We start from the raw sequence: 19,849 nt of genomic DNA on the forward strand, positions 1-19,849 counted from the left end.
TGTGATTTTAAGCCCAAATATTAGTATGAGAAGTTATTTCTGCTTTAAAAAATCCTTAAAAAGCTCCCACAATAGAGAAATAAATTGTCAAATAGTGAATAACATATAATAAATGCTTGATAAATAGTTGAGCAATGGTTCATGTTTTACTATGATTTTTTTTTTAATTTAACAGTGTATCTCAGTAATGTTTTCATATTAGAATACATAGAGCTACGCAAATTGGCATAGTATTCCAAGGTATGGGTTAACCAGACTTTATTTATATGTAGTCCTACTGATGGGCATTAATTATTTATGTTAATTTTTGCTGTTGCAAATACTGCTGCCCTGGACATTCTTATATATGTTTTCTTGTACTTGTTGAGTATTTTCATAATGCAAAATCTGGCAAGTAGAAATATTGGGCTACTTGGAAATACACATTTTAAATTTTAATTTAAATTTACCTTATCTTACGTACATTGTGCAATGTATTTATTGTTTATTATTATTGCAGTTACTAACAAGGATACTTATCCACTCTCCTACCACATGTCTATTAAAAAACAGGATTTTTTCAAACAAGAAGTTAGAATATCAATAAAGGCTGTTAATTCTCAATATTTTCCACCTTATATTTTCACCTGTGTACATTTTCAGGCTCAGAAAGAAGAATCTAATTATTCCTTGAGTATGTCTTGTAGCTTTTCCTCCCATATTAGTGTTTTTCTTCTTCTGTATTCACATGCATGATTTTATTTAGGCTCATTTTGAGGTTTCTAGCTTATCTGAAGTTATCTTGTCCCATAAATAACATGGTTTTCTATCCTCAGTTTTCTCTCTTCCAAGTATGCAAAACATGACTTCCTAAATGTCAAACATACTACTTTGTATATGATCATCATATTGATTATGTTTAATATAGTCTAATAAATGTATATTAAGCCAAAGATATCTCTAAAACTGAAAACATTTAGTAGGATTAGTATTCTTTAGTTTTGCTAATGAATGTAGTGATATTTAAAGATAATAAGACCAAGATGATTTGGTATTTTGTCTAATTTGTATTGAAAACACTTGAATACTGAATAATAATTTTTATAGCTAATTTGTACAAAAATATATTATTCAATTTCATAACCATTAAAGTCAGTAGGTAGTTTTTAATCTCCAACTTCTTTTGTGCAACTTAAATCCACTACTTCCTGTCTAAATGTCAGTGAAAACTTGGAAATCCACCTATAGTGTACATGTACTATATTTTAAAAATGGCAAATACTCCCCACATTGTGATTTTCCATCCAGTTCCTATATTTTTTCCAGATGGAGACCGATCCCTATGCTGATCTTAAACCTTTCAGAATCATACATTTACCACATGCATGCATGTGTGCCAAACCACTCCAGTTGTATCCAACTCTGCAAATCTATGGACTATACTGGATTCTCTGTCCATGGCATTTGCTAGGCAAGAATACTGGAATGGGTTGCCATACCCACCTCCAGGGGATCTTCCTGACCCAAAAATTGAATCTGTGTCTCCTGCATCTCCTGCATTGCAGGCATATTCTTTATGGCTGAGCTGCCAGAGAAGCCCACACATACCATGTGGAACTTAATATTTTATAAAATCTTTCAGTAGAATTTAACCTTTGTGGCTTGCATACTTCTGTTCTCTGATTCAGCTATTATGTTTGCTTTGGATTTATAGTGACAATTATTGAGCATAAATTAAGTGGACTGAAAATTATTAATATATAGATACTTCCTCTAATCACCAATTTATGTTCACCTTGTAAGCACAGAGTACAATTGCCTGTAAAAGCAAAAGTGTTAGTTGCTTAGTCAGTTGGACACTTTGAGAAACCATGGACTGTAGCCCTCCAGGCTCCTCTGTCCATGTGATTCTCCAGGCAAGAATACTGAAGTATGTAGCCATTCCCTTCTCCAGGGAATCTTCCTGACCCAGGACTGAACCCAGGTCTCTATCATTACAGACAAATTCTTTACCATCTGAGCTACCAAAGACCAGACTCAGTTACTGTAAGGAATTATGCTGATACAGATATATTGCAAAAGCTGTTACTGAGAACACTACATTCAGTTCAGTCGCTCAGTCATTTCCAACTACTTATGACCTCATGGACTGCAGCACACCAGGCTTCCCTGTCCATCACCAACTCCAGGAGTTTACTCAAACTCATGTCATTGAGTTGGTGATGCCATCCAACCATCTCATCCTCTGTCGTTTCCTTCTCCTCCCACCTTCAATCTTTCCCAGCATCAGGGTCTTTTCCAATGAGTCAGTTATTCACATCAGGTGGCCAAAGTATTGGAGCTTCAGCTTCATTGTCAGTCCTTCCAATGAATATTCAGGACTGATTTCCTTTAGGATGGACTGGTTGGATCTCCTTTCTGTCCAAGGGACTCTCAAGAGCCTTCTCCAACAGCACAGTTCAAAAGCATCAATTCTTCGGCAATCAGCTTTCTTTATACTCCAACTGTCACATTCGTACATGACTACTGGAAAAATCATAGCTTTGACTAAACGGAAATTTGTCAGCAAAATAATGTCTCTGCTTTTTAATATGCTGTCTAGGTTTGTCATAGCATTTCTTCCCAGGAGCAAGTGTCTTTTAATTTCATGACTGCAGTCACCATCTGCAGTGTTTTTGGAGCCCAAGAAACTAAAGTCTGTCACTATTTCCATTGTTTCCCCATCTATTTTCCATGAAGTGATGGGACCAGATGCTATAATCTTAGTTTTCTAAATGATAAGCTTTAAGCCAACTTTTTCACTCTCCTCTTTTACTTTCATCAAGAGGCTCTTCAGTTCTTTTTCACTTTCTGCCATAAGGGTGGTGTCATCTGCATATCTGAGGTGATTGATATTTCTCCCGGCAATCTTGATTCCAGCCTGTGCTTCATCAAGCCCAGCATTTCACATGATGTGCTGTGCATATAAGTTAATAAGCAGGGTGACAATATACAGCCTTGACATTTTCCTTTCCTGATTTGGAACCAGTCTGTTGTTCCATGTCCAGTTCTAACCTTTGATTCTTGGCCTGCATACAGATTTCTCAGGAAGCAGATAAGGTGTTCTGGTATTCACTCTCTTCAAGAATTTTCCACAGTTTGTTGTGATCCACACAGTCAAAGTCTTTGGCGTAGTCAATAAAGCAGAAGTAGGTGTTTTTCTGGAACTCTCTGCTTTTTTAATTATCCAATGGATGTTAGCAATTTGACCTCTGCTTCCTCTGCCTTTTCTAAATCCTGCGTGAACATCTGGAACTTCTCAGTTCATGTACTGTTGAAGCCTGGCTTGGAGAATTTTGAGCATTACTTTGCTAGCATGTGAAATGAGTGCAATTGTGCGGTAGTTTGAACATTCTCTGGCATTGACTTTCTTTGGGATTGGAGTGAAAGCTGACCATTTCTAGTCCTGTGGCCACTGCTGAATTTTCCAAATTCAGGTATGACCTAAACTAAATCACTTACTATCCCTTACAGTGGAAGTGACAAATTCAAGGATTAGATCTGATAGGGTGCCTGAAGAACTATGGATGGAGATTTGTGACATTGTACAGGAGGCAGTGATCAAAACCACACTCGAGAAAAAGAAATTCAAAAAGGCAAAATGGTTGTCTGCTGAGGCCTTACAAATAGTTGAGAAAAGAAGAGAACCTAAAGGCAAAGCAGAAAAGGAAATATATATACCCATTTGAATGCAGAGTTCCAAAGAATAACACAGAGAGATAAGAAAGCCTTCCTCAGTGATCATGCAAAGAAATAGAGGAAAACAATAGAATGGGAAAGACCAGAGATCTCTTCAAGAAAATGAGATATCAAGGGAATATTTCATGTAAAGATGGGCACAATGAAGGACTGAAATGGTATGGACCTAAAGGAAGAAGATATTAAGAAGAGGTGGCCACTGTACACAGAAAACTATACAAAAAAGATCTTCATGATCCAGATAACCACGATGGTGTGATCACTCACCTACAGCCAGACATCCTGAAATGAGAAGTCAGGGGGGCCTTAGGAAGCATCACTATGAACAAAATTAGTGGAGGTGTTATAATTGAAGTTGAACTATTTCAAATCCTAAAAGATGTTGCTATGAAAGTGCTGTACTCAGTATGCCAGCAAATTTGAAACACCACATTAATACTTATTTTGTATTTATATGAATGCTTATTTGGGGACATAGTTATTCACTAACAATGGCAATATTCAATTGTACTCTTTTAAAACACTAGAAGAGTAGATTATTTATTGAAGGAGAACCATATTATACTTGGGTTTTCATGTTCCATTTATCCCTTTGTTTAGTCAAGAGACCCTTTACTCATGTACTGAGTCTTTAGTATCTTTGTAGCTTTGTAGTTTATACAACACCAAACAGTGCCTTGTGTGCTTTGTATTGTTCTTAGTTGCTCAGTCATGTCTGACTCTGCAAATCCGAGGACTATAGCCTGCCAGGCTCCTCTGTCCTTGGGATTCTCCAGGCAACAATGCTAGAGGGGATTGCCATGCCCTCCTCCAGGGGATCTTCCCAACCCAGGGATCGAACCCATGTCTTCCACATTGCAGGCAGATTCTTTTCTGTCTGAGCCACCAGGGAAGCCCAAACAGTGCCTTATTAAGCCTTAAATATGTGTTGAGGCTTAAGCCTAGTCATATTATGACTGGACTTCTGCAAGGCTGCAATCCAAGTATTGACTTTGCCATCTGTCTGGATGAAGTCTTTGTTTTCTTCTGGTTCCTCTGGAAGTTTCTCTCATTTCCTTTGCCATGTTGATCTCAGAACATGTCACAACCTTTTTTAAATACATCTCTAGCATGTGACACAACTCCAAAGAATTACCTAAACCATTGATCCCTTTGGGGCATACTGAGTTGTTTACTACTAACAGAGAATTGACAGTAGTACTTCTGCAGGAGCATGGAGATGCTCAATGTGGTGGTGGTTGTAGTAGAGGATAATTGTTACTATCTATTTCATGTTTAGAAACACAATGGATTTATCTAGAATATTGTGGCAGACACTGTTGCTTTTCTACTCCAAAAACATTTCTGATCACATCTCTTATACTACTTCCCTCTATATCACCTAGAAAGCCATAGAGTCATTTTCCCAGTCCCCTTGCAGCTAACTGTGGGCAAATGGCTCAGTTTTTGCACACAATAAATAAGTAGATAAGTTTGGGGATGGAAGTGCTTTGGGGAAAGTTACTACTTTTTTATTTTTTTTAATTAAAACAAAGCCATACCTGGTATATTCCTTCTCTCTTCTCTAGCTTAAAGGCAAAACCCATCTTGCAACATTGCTGAATATCTAAGAAAATCAGAGAAATGTCAGAAGTAATGCTTTTGAGCAGCTGAAAAGATGGCAGTATATATAGCAGTATATATAGTATTTAGATAGTCATGGATAAAATAACTGATAAATGTTGACCTTTAAATTGTTAAAGAGGTCTGCTATACAAATTCCCAGTAGGTGACTTCTGTTTTCCAGTGTTTCTCTGTTTTTTTTCAGTCTTTTATTTTTTATTTTATTTTTTTTTACTTTACAATATTGTATTGGTTTTGCCATACATCAACATGAATCCACCACAGGTATACATGTGTTCCCCATCCTGAACCCCCCACCCTCTTCCCTCCCTGTACCATCCCTCTGGGTCATCTCAGTGCACCAGCTCCAAGCATCCAGTATCATGCATAGAACAGAACAATCTTTTGGACTCTGTGGGAGAGGGCGAGGGTGGGATGATTTGGGAAAAGGGCATTGAAACATGTATAATATCATATATGAAATGAATCTCCAGTGTTTGTTAAACTTTACTGTCTATTTGCATCACCTGGGGATCTTGGCCAAATACACGTTCTGATTCTGTAGGACTGGCGTGGGAAATGATATTCTACATTTCTCACAAGCTCCCAGGTGATGACAGTACTAGGGGTCCACAGACTATACTGTGAGTCATGAGTTCTATAGCCCTCATTTTTTCCTGCTATCTGATTTCTATTCATTACAATAAAAAAGCTACCACTCATCTCATGGAAGACAAGGGCTTGGTCTTTTAAAATCATTGCTGTACCCTCATTGTCCACCTTATTTTCTTGTAAGTAATGAATGTTGCGTAAGTGCTTGTTTAAGGAATACATGTGGGTTGTCAATACAAAAATGAACTGTTCCCTTATTGGGAACTTGAGCTTATGGGTTCAGAAGATAGTGGGAGCTGACTAAATGGAAGGGCTGTGTGAAAAAGCTCTATGCAAATATTTAGGAGAATTACGTGGAGAGATATTAACTCAAGGGAGGGTTTTTTAAGGTGAGGATTTACAGCATGTTTATACTCTGATGGGAAGGATTCCTTATAGCAGAAAACTCATAGTACAGAAGTAAAAGGAACTTGCTAAAATATATCGGTGTCATGCTGAAGAGATTAGATAGGTTGTAGCAATCAAGTTACTACAGTGTAACTACACTGTCAGACTTTATATTTTGGGGCTCCAAAATCACTGCAGATGGTGATTGCAGCCATGAAATTAAAAGACACTTACTCCTTGGAAGGAAAGTTATGACCAACCTAGATAGCATATTCAAAAGCAGAGATATTACTTTGCCAATGAAGGTCCATCTAGTCAAGGCTATGGTTTTTCCAGTGGTCATGTATGGATGTGAGTTGGACTGTGAAGAAAGCTGAGTGCCGAATTGATGCTTTTGAACTGTGGTGCTGGAGAAGTCTCTTGTGTGTCTCTTGGACTGCAAGGAGATCCAGCCAGTCGGTCCTAAAGGAGACCAGTCCTGGGTGTTCATTGGAAAGACTGATGCTGAGGCTGAAACTACAATACTTTGGCCATGATACGAAGAGTTGACTTATTGGAAAAGACCCTGATTCTGAGAGGAACTGGGGGCAGGAGGAGATGGGGATGACAGAGGATGAGATGGCTGGATGGCATCACCAGCTCGATGCACATGAGTTTGGGTGAACTTCGGGAGTTGGTGATGGACAGGGAGGCCTGGCATTCTAAGATTCATGGGGTGACAAAAAGTCGGACATGACTGAGTGACTGAACTGAACTGAACTGAACTGATTAACCAAGTAGAGAAAAATGTTTAAAAGCAAGCATATTTCACTGATAGAAATTGGAGTGAAAATCAGTATGTACATATAGATGTTAATACAAGTAGTTTGTTGTGATGGGAATGTATTTAAATTCTTTTAATTTCTTCAAGGTTTTCTATGAGTGAAGATGCATGATCAGTTGTTTAGAGGAAAGAAGGGACTGATATTTTTAATAAGAAGATAATATGAGTTAAAATTAAGATAAATAGGCATAAATGGGGGGAAATGTGATACACAATTTCTCCCACTATTAAGATCATTATTGATTTTTTTGCCTAGTTTTTATACATTTTTCTCTTTGTCTAAGTGGTTATCAAATTCAGTCAGACTGTAATATGAGTGACCAATATTTGAATTTCTACTATAGGAGGAACAAATCATTTGTAGGTAGCATATTGTTCATTAAATATTACATTTTTCTTTTGCAAAATTAGGTCATATTCTAAAAAGTTTTGTATATATCAGTTATATGCTTAGAGTGCTTTGAGTAGCATAGGATAAAGATATAGTTTTAAAATATATTCCACATAAAGTCATTTTTTTCCTTATTCCATTCTGTTCCATTTGTTGTAAGTTTCATTCATGTCACAGTTTTAATTGGAAGCTATTTTAGTTTGTTAGGACTGAAATGACAAATACCACAGACTAAGTGACTTAACAAAAATTTATTTCTTACAACTCCAGAAGGTAGAAATCTGAGATCAAGGTTTGGCTTCTTCTGAGGCCTCTTTCCTTGATGCACAGATGGCTGTCTTATCCTTCTATCATTACATGGTGCTTTCTGTTTGTGTGTCTGTGCTAGTCTCCTCTTCTTATAAGGACACCAGGTGTATTGGATTAGGGCCCATACTAAAAAGCTGAATTTAACTTATTCTTAAAAAAATCTTGTTTCCAAATACAGTCATCCTAAGGTACTGGGATTGTTGTTGTTGCTTAGTCACTAAGTCATGTTCAACTCTTTGTGACCCCATGGACCATAGCTCGCCAAGCTCCTGTGTCTATGGGATTTCACAGGCAAGTTTACTGAAGTAGGTTGCCATTTCCTTCTCCAGGGGATCTTCCCAACCCAGAGACTGATCCCAAGTCTCCTGCATTAGCAGGTGGGTTCCCCATCACTGAGCCACCCGGGGGGTTCTGTATTAAATATATGAATTTGACACGTACTCAACTGACACACAGAAACAATGAGAAAACTAAATGGGACACAGTGTATGTGTGTTTGTGTGCATGTGGAAGGCTGTTTTCCACAGCTTCCTAACAGCAACTTGTAAAGCATGTCCTATTGTTTATTTGGATATGCATCATCCTAATGATGTGCATCTTATTTCAAACCTAAAATTAATAGAGATCTGAAAATGTGGAATATATGCTGGTAAGAGTAAATTAAAAAAATTGTAAATTCCCAACGTGTAACATGGTGCAGGGAAAGAGAACATTTGATAGATATTTTTTACTTTAAGTAGTTATTCCACTTAATTTTTTAGTTATTGCAAATGATTCTATTTTATAAAATGGTCTGCTAAAATTGCTTTCAGTTAGTAAGTTATTACAGTGAGCTTGTTGATTTTGTTTTCGTCCCATCTAAGGAAGCGTTCATTCTCCTGTATCAACATTCAGACCATCTAAATTGCAAAGCTTGCTCTAATGTTTTTTAAGTCACCTCTTCTGATTGATTAAGTCCTTAGCACTATCACTATTTACAGTTACCAGGCAGACAATGGAAATTAAAGCTTTTCAAATAAAAAACTTTTGTGGCCTCAGGGAAGTGTGAGCCATAGAGACAATAATACAAATCAACAAAATGAGTGCTTAGATTGATACTGTGTTAATATTTGTTTCAAAAAGAGCTATTCTGAGAAAGGAAAAGGAAACTAGCATTCTTATATATGGAATATAATTAGGGAAATCAAATACTTCAAGTTTTCCATTCCCTCATTATTTACATTATTTTGTAGCAGTAATTCATTATACACACTCATAAATAAAAATACATTTTTCAACAATGAATAAGAAAAATTTGGATTGTTTACCATTTAATATCATCTCATATTTATGTCATGAAGTTAGTCATTCTCTCTGAAGCTTAAATTCAATCCTTCACTTTTGGCATTTTCCTCATTTATAACTGTGGCACCAAATATTTCTCATAAATAGCATTCAGAACTCTTGGTGTTTTTCACTTATAGTCTAATTATCTCACTATAAGAGATTCTTTGAGAGCAGTGGCCATGGCTATAATATTGATACTTAAATTCAAACCTAACAAATTGAATGCCCAGTGAAGACTTGTTAAATGGCAGAATTCTCTCAGACCAGTAGGATTCTAATGCTAAATTGGTATTTTCATCATAAATCTTAATTCATCAATTATTAGATTAGTACTTGAGTTAATTATTTCCAAAGGTGTCTAATTTAGCTTCCCAAGAAAGCTTACAAGTTTATGTATCAGTACATGATTAATATGTAACATATTTACTCTGCATTTTAAAATTCATACATGTTTTGAAGGAGCATAGCAGCATACTAAAGGAGTGAGGTAGGAAAGCAGCCACTGTAGTATGTCAGGGGAGTATAATCTGTGGACCTTTTAAAAGCAATAAACCTACTAATTTGAGTTTACTTTTCATTATCACCATATTTATTGATTCTAAACAGTGTCAGTAATAAAATGTTCACTCTCACAGCTCCTGCCTTGGAAAATTACTAAGGAAAAAATCTATAGACATTAATTATTTTATAGTTCCTTTGTAGCATCTTACTTGCATCACATTCCTGAAGGAAAGTGTGAACTTTCCATAAGGAACAAATATTCATAAACTAAAGTTATGAACAGTTAGGAGACTATGGCAAGACAAAATATTGAATGAGTAAGTAATCAATAAATAGCAATTTTGTAATAAGTTATTTTTTCAAATTTACAATGCAGGTAAAAGTACAATTAAAAAATAGTATATGTAATCTGATGACTTGTTAAAATTATTAGAACATATAAATAAAACCAGTATATCTGAGTTTGAGTATGCTCTGAGAGTTGGTGATGAACAGGGAAGCCTGGGGTGCTGCAGTCCATAGGGTCGCAAAGAGACATGACTGAGCAACTGAACTGAACTGATACTTCTTTACAGTTTTCTACTTTACTATTTATCTTTGATTATTATTTTTATTCAGTGGTTAGTGGGTGGATGCTTTTTGTAGTTTGAAAAATGTTTTATTAAAAATAACATAAATATCAAAGTACAAATACAAAGCATTATTAATTCTATACAACACTAGCTTTAAAAGCCAATGAACTGGTCTATATATATATATATAGAGAGAGAGTTATCTTTTTTATTGACAATAATCTATTTTTTTAATTTTTAATTTTTATTTTTTTAACACCAAAAAATTTTGTATTGGGGTATAAACAATTAACAATGTTGTGGTAGTTTCAGGTGAAAAGCAAAGGGACTCAGCCATACATACACATGTATCTGTTCTCCCTCAAATCCCCCTTCCATCCAGGCTGGCACTCTGCTCAGTGTTATCGGCTATTTTTATATCAACTGAATACTTTCCTGTATGTTTTACCAGTTTTAGCTATGATTATTTTCATTTTTCATACATACTCTCATAGCACTCAACTGATGGGCACCCTCATCAAACGGATTTATTACATTTCTGTATGTACTTGTCTGATTCCTCACTTAGCCATAAATGCCTCTAGGGTATATCTGCATCTGTCTTGGGGACTGACACAGGGCAATGCATATGTTGAATAAATATTTACTGAATCATTGTTGAAAAAAAAAGTTGAACTCTCATAGGAAAAGCAGAAAATAGGATAATAAAACTAAAGAAAATGAAAATTCCAAAATCTCTGACTAGAAGAAAACACTCTTTTTATGCGTGTCAGTGTGTATTCATCAGATGTTATATTTATGTGTATGTTATAAAAAGATTCAGAGTATGGATACTGTTTTATAAATTGTGTTTAAATCTTTAACATACTGTTTTTCCATTGTTACTCCACAAATTCTGCAAAAGTCACAGTCAACACATACATGTTATTCTATTGTAAACATAAAATTTATGCATTAAACTCATTAAAATATTATTTGCTATTATAAACAATAATATTCTACGATAATTATATTTATAAACAAATTTCTCTACCAATTTTTACTGATTATTTAGTATAAAATTTTATTGGTGACTTTTCATAGCAAAGGGTATGTATGAGGCCATTTTATGTAAGAAATTTTATGGTCGCCTCACACATATAGGTACCTAATTCCCATAAGATTATCAAGGGTCTGTGAAAATAATTAAATCAAAAAGGGAAAAGTGAGTTAGTTTTAAAAATGTTTAAAGAAACAAAATAAAAATGAATAATTACCTTAAAGGTAGCATTATTAATTTAATAAAATGACTACATTTAATATTGCTAAAATTTAATATTGTAGATGCACTTTTTAACTAAAAGTTTCTTACTTCATAATAAAGTTTAAGTAGGCGTAATAGTTACATTCCACACAGGCGAGTAAGTTTAATAGTAACATTTTAAGATTATTCAAGTATTTATAGCAGAAGTATTATCATTAAACTAAACATGGTTGCATTTTTATATATTTGATGTAGAGTAGGATCTCTAAAAGTAAGGCACATTATGATCTATAGAATTTTTTCTTAATTTAGTCAATTAAAGTTTGGTGGACTTTCAATGTGATAATTTTCACTGTACAGCAAAGTGATTCAGTTATACATCTATACATTCTTTTTCATATTCTCTTTCATTATGGTTTATCATGGTACATTGAATATAGTTCCCTGTAATATACAATAAGACCTTATTTACTCAAGTTCCATGAAGTTTTAAAAGTGGCCCAGGGTATGTAAGGGCTTCCTTGGTGGCACAGTGGTAAAAAATCCACCAGCCAATGCTGCAGGTGTAAGAGACACAGGTTTGATCCCTGGGTTGGGAAGATCCCATGAACTAGGAAATGGCAACCTGCTCCAGGATTCTTGTGTGAAAAATTCCAAGGCCAGAGGAGCCTGGCAGGCTATAGTCCATAGGGTCACAGTGTAGGACAAAAAAAAAAAAAAAGAAAACTGTAGGACAAAACTGAACAACTGTGCAAATGCACACACACACACACACACGCACACAGGGTATGTTGATTTTTAAGAGGATGATATATATTATTATCAGAAGGTTGTACTGAATTATAAAAATTTTTTAAAAATTGTCATGCAAATCAATGGAATGAATTTTGGGGTTTAGATCCAGACCTCACTTCAGTTTCCTAAGAGAAATCTGATGTTGACCTCTATCCCAAAGAACAATACTGTTTTAAGAAATTTTACTGTTGATAATGAAGCAACACATTATCCTTCAGAGAGAAGGTGACAGTTCATTTAAAATAGGAACACTTCATTTCACTGCTTTATTGAAATGGGTCCCTCTCCCTCCCAAGCCATCATGTGCAACTTCATATAATAAAGGGAATAAAAACATAAGTGGGATGGGGACAGAAACTTTAGTTTGTCAAGATGATGTATCCCATGGCAATTTTGTTTTTCCTTGTGATGAGAACTAAGGATTTACTCTCTTAAAAACCTTCATATATGACATACAGCAGTGTTCATCATATTTCTCATATTGCACATTATATCCATGGGTTTCCCTGGTGGCTCAGCAGCAAATAATCTACCTGCAATCAGGAGCCACAGGAGATGTGGATTCAATCCCTGGCTCAGGAAGATCCCCTGGAGTAGGGCATGGAAACCCACTTCAGTATTCTTGCCTGGAGAATCCCATGGAAGGAGCAGCCTGGTAGACTAACAGTCTTTGGGGTTGCAAAGAGTCGGACATGACTGAGCTGCTAAGCATGCATTGACACTACATCCCTAGTCCTTATTTATCTTACAGCTGGAATTCTATATTCCTGACCACCTTCATCCAATTCTCCCTTCTCCAACACACTACCTATTCAGTTCAGTTCAGTTCAGTTCAATTCAGTCGCTCAGTCATGTCAGACTATTTGCAACTCCATGAACCACAGTACGCCAGTCCTCCCTGTCCATCAACAACTTCCGGAGTCCACCCAAACCCATGTCCATTGAGACGATGATGCCATCCAACCATCTCATCCTCTGTCGTACCCTTTTCCTCCTGCCCTCAATCTTTCCCAGCATCAGGGTCTTTTCAAATGAGTCAGCCCTTTGCATCAGGTGGCCAAAGTATTAGAGTTTCAGCTTCAACATCGGTCCCTCCAATGAACACCCAGGCCTGATCTCCTTTAGGATGGACTGGTTGGATCTCCTTGTAGTCCAAGGGACATTCAAGAGGCTTATCCAACACTACAGTTCAAAAGAATCAATTCTTTGGTGCTCAGCTTTCTTTATAGTCCAACTCTCACGTCCATACATGACCACAGGAAAAACCATAGACTTGACTAGATGGACCTTTGTTGGCAAATTAATGTCTCTGTTTTTAATATGTTGTCTATGCTGGTCATAACTTTCCTTCCAAGGAGGAAGTGTTTTTTAATTTCATGGCTGCAATTACCATCCACAGTGATTTTGGAGCCGAGAAAAATAAAGTCTGACACTGTTTCCACTGTTTCCCCATCTATTTGTCATGAAGTGATGGGAACAGATGCCATGATCTTAGTTTTCTGAATGTTGAGCTTTAAGCCAACTTTTTCACTCTCTTCTTTCACTTTTATCAAGAGGCTCTTTAGTTCTTCTTCACTTTCTTCCATAAGGGTGGTGACATCTGCATATCTGAGGTTATTGATATTTCTCCCGGCAATCTTAATTCCAGCTTGTGCTTCTTCCAGCCCAGTGTTTCTCATGATGTACTCTGCATATGAGTTAAATAAGCAGAGTGACAATATACAGCCCTGACAATATACTTCTTTTCTTATCTGGAACCAGTCTGTCATTCCATGTCCAGTTCTAACTGTTGCTTCCTGACCTGTATACAGGTTTCCCAAGAGGCAGGTCAGGTGGTCTGGTATTCCCATCTCTTTCAGAATTTTCCACAGTTTATTGTGATCCATAGAGTCAAAGGCTTTGGCATAGACAAAAAGGCAGAAATAGTTGTTTTTCTGGAATTCTCTTGCTTTTTCCAAGATCCAGCAGATGTTAGTAATGTGATCTCTCTTTCCTCTGCCTTTTCTAAACCCAGCTTAAACATCTGGAAGTTTATGGTTCCCATATTGCTGAAGCTTGGCTTGGAGAATTTTGAGCATTATTTTACTAGCATGTGAGATGAGTAGTATTGTGTGGTAGTTTGAGCATTTTTTGGCATTACCTTTCTTTGGGATTGAAAAGAAAACTGACTTTTCCAGTCCTGTGGCCACTGCTGAGTTTTCCAAATTTGCTGGCATACTGAGTGCAACTCTTTCACAGAATCATCTTTCAGAATTTGAAATAGCTCAACTGAAATTCCATCACCTCCACTAGCTTTGTTCGTTTTGATGCTTCCTAAGGCCAACCTGACTTCAGATTCCAGGATGTCCAGCTCTACGTGAGTGGGAGTGATCACGCCTTCATGATTATCTGGGTTATGAAGATCTTTTTTGTGCAGTTCTTCTGTGTATTCTTGCCACCTCTTCTTAATATTTTCTGCTTCTGTTAGGTCCATACAATTTCTGTTCTTTATCTATCCCATCTTTGCATGAAATGTTCCCTTGGTGTCTCCAATTTTCTTAAAGACATCTCTAGTCTTTCCCATTCTGTTGTTTTCCTCTATTTCTTTGCATTGATTGCTGAGGAAGCCTTTCTTATCTCTCCTTGCTATTCTTGGAACTCTGCATTCAGATGCTTATATCTTTCCTTTTCTCCTTTGCTTTTCACTTCTCTTCTCTTCACAGCTATTTGTAAGGCTTCTCCAGACAGCCATTTTACTTTTTTGCATTTCTTTTCCATGGGGATGGTCTTGATCTCTGTCTCCTGTACAATGTCATGAACCTCTGTCCATAGTTCATCAGGCACTCTATCAGATCTAGTCCCTTAAATCTATTTCTCACTCCACTGTATAGTCATAAACTATTTGATTTAAGTCATACCTGAATGGTCTAGTGGTTTTCCCCACTTTTTTCAATTAAGTCTGAATTTCAATAAGAAGTTCATGATCTCAGCCAAAGTCAGTTCCCTGTCTTGTTTTTGCTGATTGTATAGAGTTTCTCCATCTTTGGCTGCAAAGGATATAATCAATCTGATTTCGGTGTTGACCATCTGGTGATGTCCATGTGTAGAGTCTTCTCTTGTGTTGTTGGAAGAGAGTGTTTACTATGACTATGCATTCTCTTGGCAGAACTCTGTTACCTTTTCCTTGTTTCATTCTGTACTCCAAAGTCAAATTTGCCTGTTACTCCAGGTGTTTCTTGACTTCCTACTTTTGCATTCCAATCCCCTATAATGAAAAGGACACCGTTTTCGGGTGTTAGTTCTAGCAGGTCTTGCTATAGTAACCACAAATCCATTTTTCTATGAGGTGTTGGTTTATTTTTGAAGTATAATTAACCTGCAATATTATGTTAGTTTCTATTACAGAGCATACAGATTTAATATTTCTATACATTTCTAAATGATCGTCTTGATAGTCCATTTACCATTTGGCACCATACAAAGTTATTGCATAATTATTGACTTTGTTTCCTATGCTGTACATTTCATACTCATGACTCATTGATTTTGCACCTAGAAATTTATGCCTCTTAATCACCCTCACCTATTTTTCCCTTTGCCTGTTTGTCTTTCTCCATACCAATTTTCAAAGAATGAATGATGTTTTTGATTCAGTGTAGTATATCAAGGATTAGCTTAACACCATCCTACAAATAGCTGGTTAATTTCTCTTACATTTGATTTCTCAGACCTATAAATTGCCTTCTCTTCTCTTCTATCAATGGCAGGTCTGAGGAGATCTGAAAGAAAGATTATGCCAGTATCTACTTTAGGAGCAGAGATATTAAATACCCATCTAGAAATGAAGTAGGGGTGAATGAGGTAAGTGAACTGACAAGAAGGGCAAAGGAATGTACCTATTGAATGGGTGGTAAGGATAAGCTAAAGGGCACATACCAGTTTGCTTTAAACCAACCAGTGACTTTGTTTAACACTTAGTAATGATACTTAAATTCTTTTATTTCACCCTGACTGTGTCTCCAACTTTAGCTTGAACTATTTTAGTGTTCACCATATACTAACATATTTTCTATTTCATGCATCTTTGTCATTATAGAATAGATTCATGGAATTTTATCCCTCACATTTCCTACATAATAAACACTTTCCTATCACCTCTTCCATGAGTTACTTCCCAAAAAAATTACTTAACATTTCTATGTCCATTACTTTGTCCCACTGCATTCAACTTATGTTTCTATCAAAGCATCCAAGTCAGAGTTACTCAGCCTTGGCACTATTCACATTTTGGACAGGATGAAGCTTGTTTGAGAGAACTGTTCTGTTCATTGTAAGACAAGAGATGCATTAAACATCCCTGGTTTCCCACTCTCTAGCATGCCAGTAGCATCCCACCCAATTCTGGCAACAAAATGTGTCTCCAGATGTTGCTAATCACACCCAGTGACAAAATTACCTCTGGTTGAAATCACTGATTTAGATCTATTTTTTTGTATTGCACTTCTTTACTCAGAGGCTTTTCATCCCCTCTGATGATATCTCCTCTTGAGAGTAAACATCACTCTGTCTGACTTATCCCCCACACCTATGGCAGGACCAGACTCTAAGAAAATGCTTAAGTAAAGTATACACTATAAAAAAATGAACTTATCCTTAAATCATATTGGCTGTTGAAAGCTCACAGTTAGATTCTTCCCCAGGAATTGCCCTGACTGAAGGATACCTAAGGATACCCTTTTGCTGGGAGCAGACTGCATCTGTTGATATTTATGTAAAAGGCCAGTCTCCTATGGCTCATTTCAGGTCATGTCTCAGAAGTCATACCAGCACCTGAATTGGCAGGATTAACTGACACCTCTGTCACAGCTGTATCACAGTTTGCTCTCTCTCTGCACAAGTCTGTTTTCCTTATAATTTCACAGAGGCTGTTCTCAGTTACATTCCCTAATAAACCTTCTTTACAGATGTGTAAGAAACCCATCCTGTACAGAAGGTAGCCCCTTGCTTTGAAAACTCACAAAGTCTGATGCCTTTTTTTCCCTTTAAGTATGAAGATGATCAGTGAAAGGAGACGTTAAAAATATGCCATTGACAGTCATATAAATGGAGATGCAAAATACCCTTCTTAGAAATATCATATATTATATTGAGTGTAAGGTATTAGCCTTTTCAATATAGGGAAAAAATCATTAGTGATCAGAAAAAAAAAAAAAAAGACATTTTCCTGTATTTACACTGTAAGTCAAAATACTTCCTTACCTGCTTTAGAGCACAATGTTTACTATGTTAGCTTGAGGTTTTTTTTTTTTTTTTTTTTGCTTCATAATAATTACCCTTTATTCTAATAAAAAAAAAATAGAGAAAGGGAAGGAAACAAAAAAGAAAAGAAAAGAGAAAAAAATTCACCAGCCAAAATTCTTGAGTTTGGCCACAATCTAGCACAGTAAGATATTTAAGGAAATAAAACTAATTTCCGTTTCACAAACATCATTTACATCCATACTACAAACTGTTTTATATCTTAGTCATGATCACAAGTTAGTCACAATGTTGTTTCTAACATAAAATCCAATTCCTGTATTATCTTTATTTCTTTCCCTACTTTTAGAATCATTCCCTGGCAGTCTTAACATGTATAATTTTTCATTCCTTATTCTTAAAAGCTTAAATATATTTTCCTGGAATGAAAAACATTCAATATCTCACAAATGCAAGGCCATAAAATTAAATTTAAAAATGGTATCACAATTTCAAAGCAAATTAAAAAATTAAAGCTGGAAATCATCAAATATAGTGTAACTACATTGTTGGATATTTCAATGATCAACTGTTATATGGATTCATATTTACTATTGTTCAGAGAGTACACATGAAATTAAATGAAAAAGATGGATGAGGCATGACAAATAGAATAAGGAATTAGACATATTTTTGTGCCATTATTATGTAAGGGATTTCATTATCATTTTTTATGGTTTGACCTTCAATCACTTGATTTTGATCCTATACTACTTCTAGACAGTTTCTGCTGCAACAAACCAATTCAACTTCAGACATAATGAGTTGTGCCTTTCTTAATTATGATCACCTGCTATCAAGGATGTCAAAACAAATGAGAAATAGATTAAAGAGAAAATTTGGTGGCAACACCCATGTTTAACACTTGAAACTGTATTTATATAGACAAGAGTTTATTTCTCTTTAAATTTTGGTTTTCAATGAGTTATCCAGGAAGAATGATAAAATTGTCCCTTGCTGTCCATAGATGCGGAACCCATAGATATCAAGAGCCGAGTATCCTATGCCATTTTACATGAAGGACTTGAGCATCCACGGATTTTGATACCCACTGGAGTCCTGAAATCAATCTCCCATAGATGCTGAGGGACTACTGTGGAGGTATATGTATTTGGGCTTCTTGGAGAGAAGCGAGCACTTAGTCTTTCTCTTCCATCCAGAAAGTAATGTTTTGTACTAACCCGTACCTTGATCCTCTAAAGGACCCCCCACCACACTCAAACACACACACACACACACACACACACACACACACAGCACTTGCTGCTAGGTGTGGTAATAGTTCAATAGGTTTCCATTGCTATTAAAAAAAAAATCCAAATAGACTTAAATTCTTTGTTCTCCATTAAGATATACATTTCTCCTGGTTTCTCACACTGTTTAGCACATTCTTTCTTTTGCCACTTCCCTCACACTTTCTTCTCTCTCACACATATGTCCCCTTTTTATTCTTCTCTCTGCCTCTTCCCTCTTCCTCAGTTGCTCCCATGTTCTCACAGCCTCTCAATCTCTCTCTCTCTCTCACACTCCCACTTCCTGGCACTCTCACTCACTCCCACATCCTTAACTCTTCTCTGTGCTCATGCACACTTTCTGTTTCTTGTTTATACCCCTCCTTCTCATTCTCTTCCACATCCTCTCCTATTTTTAAAATAGCATCCTCTTAACTGCTCTCTTTCTCTTACCTCTCTGATTCCCTCTCCTTCAGTATTTCTCACTCCTCAGACTTTCCAAAATTTCACTTTCACTGTCTTTTGCTCTTATATCTTCTCTTGAACTCTTGTTTACACTCTCACACCCTATCTTCTCTCTCTCCTCTACACTCTCACTATTCTCTCTTTTCCTTGGTCCCTCCCAACCCTACCCTTTCATACAAAACAAAGAAGAAATTGATAGATACTTGCCTCCTCTTGCAAGATCCCAGTCAGCATTTATTCACTGAAAACACAGAATGTTTGGTTTCTTCTAGCAAACTGGTAATGACAATACATTCAGGAGGAAGAAAGGCCTTTCTTAGGGCTTGCACACTTTAACTTAGCTTATGAAAATCTATCTTGGAACATAAGACACACTCAAGCTGGTAATGAAGTAATGATAGTTTTCACAATTTGTCTTTATTGTTTGTTTATACAGTGTATAATTCTCCTATGACCCACAGTGATTTAAATATATATTATATATGTAATTATATATATGTTGGTCATCATTCAGTTGCTAAGTCATGTTCAACTCCTTGTAACCCCATGGACTGCAGCACGCCAGGATTCCCTTCACTAACTCCCAAAATTTGCTAA

The sequence above is a fragment of the Capra hircus genome, chromosome 1, assembly GCF_001704415.2.
Source record: "Capra hircus breed San Clemente chromosome 1, ASM170441v1, whole genome shotgun sequence".
Taxonomy (NCBI): domain Eukaryota; kingdom Metazoa; phylum Chordata; class Mammalia; order Artiodactyla; family Bovidae; genus Capra; species Capra hircus.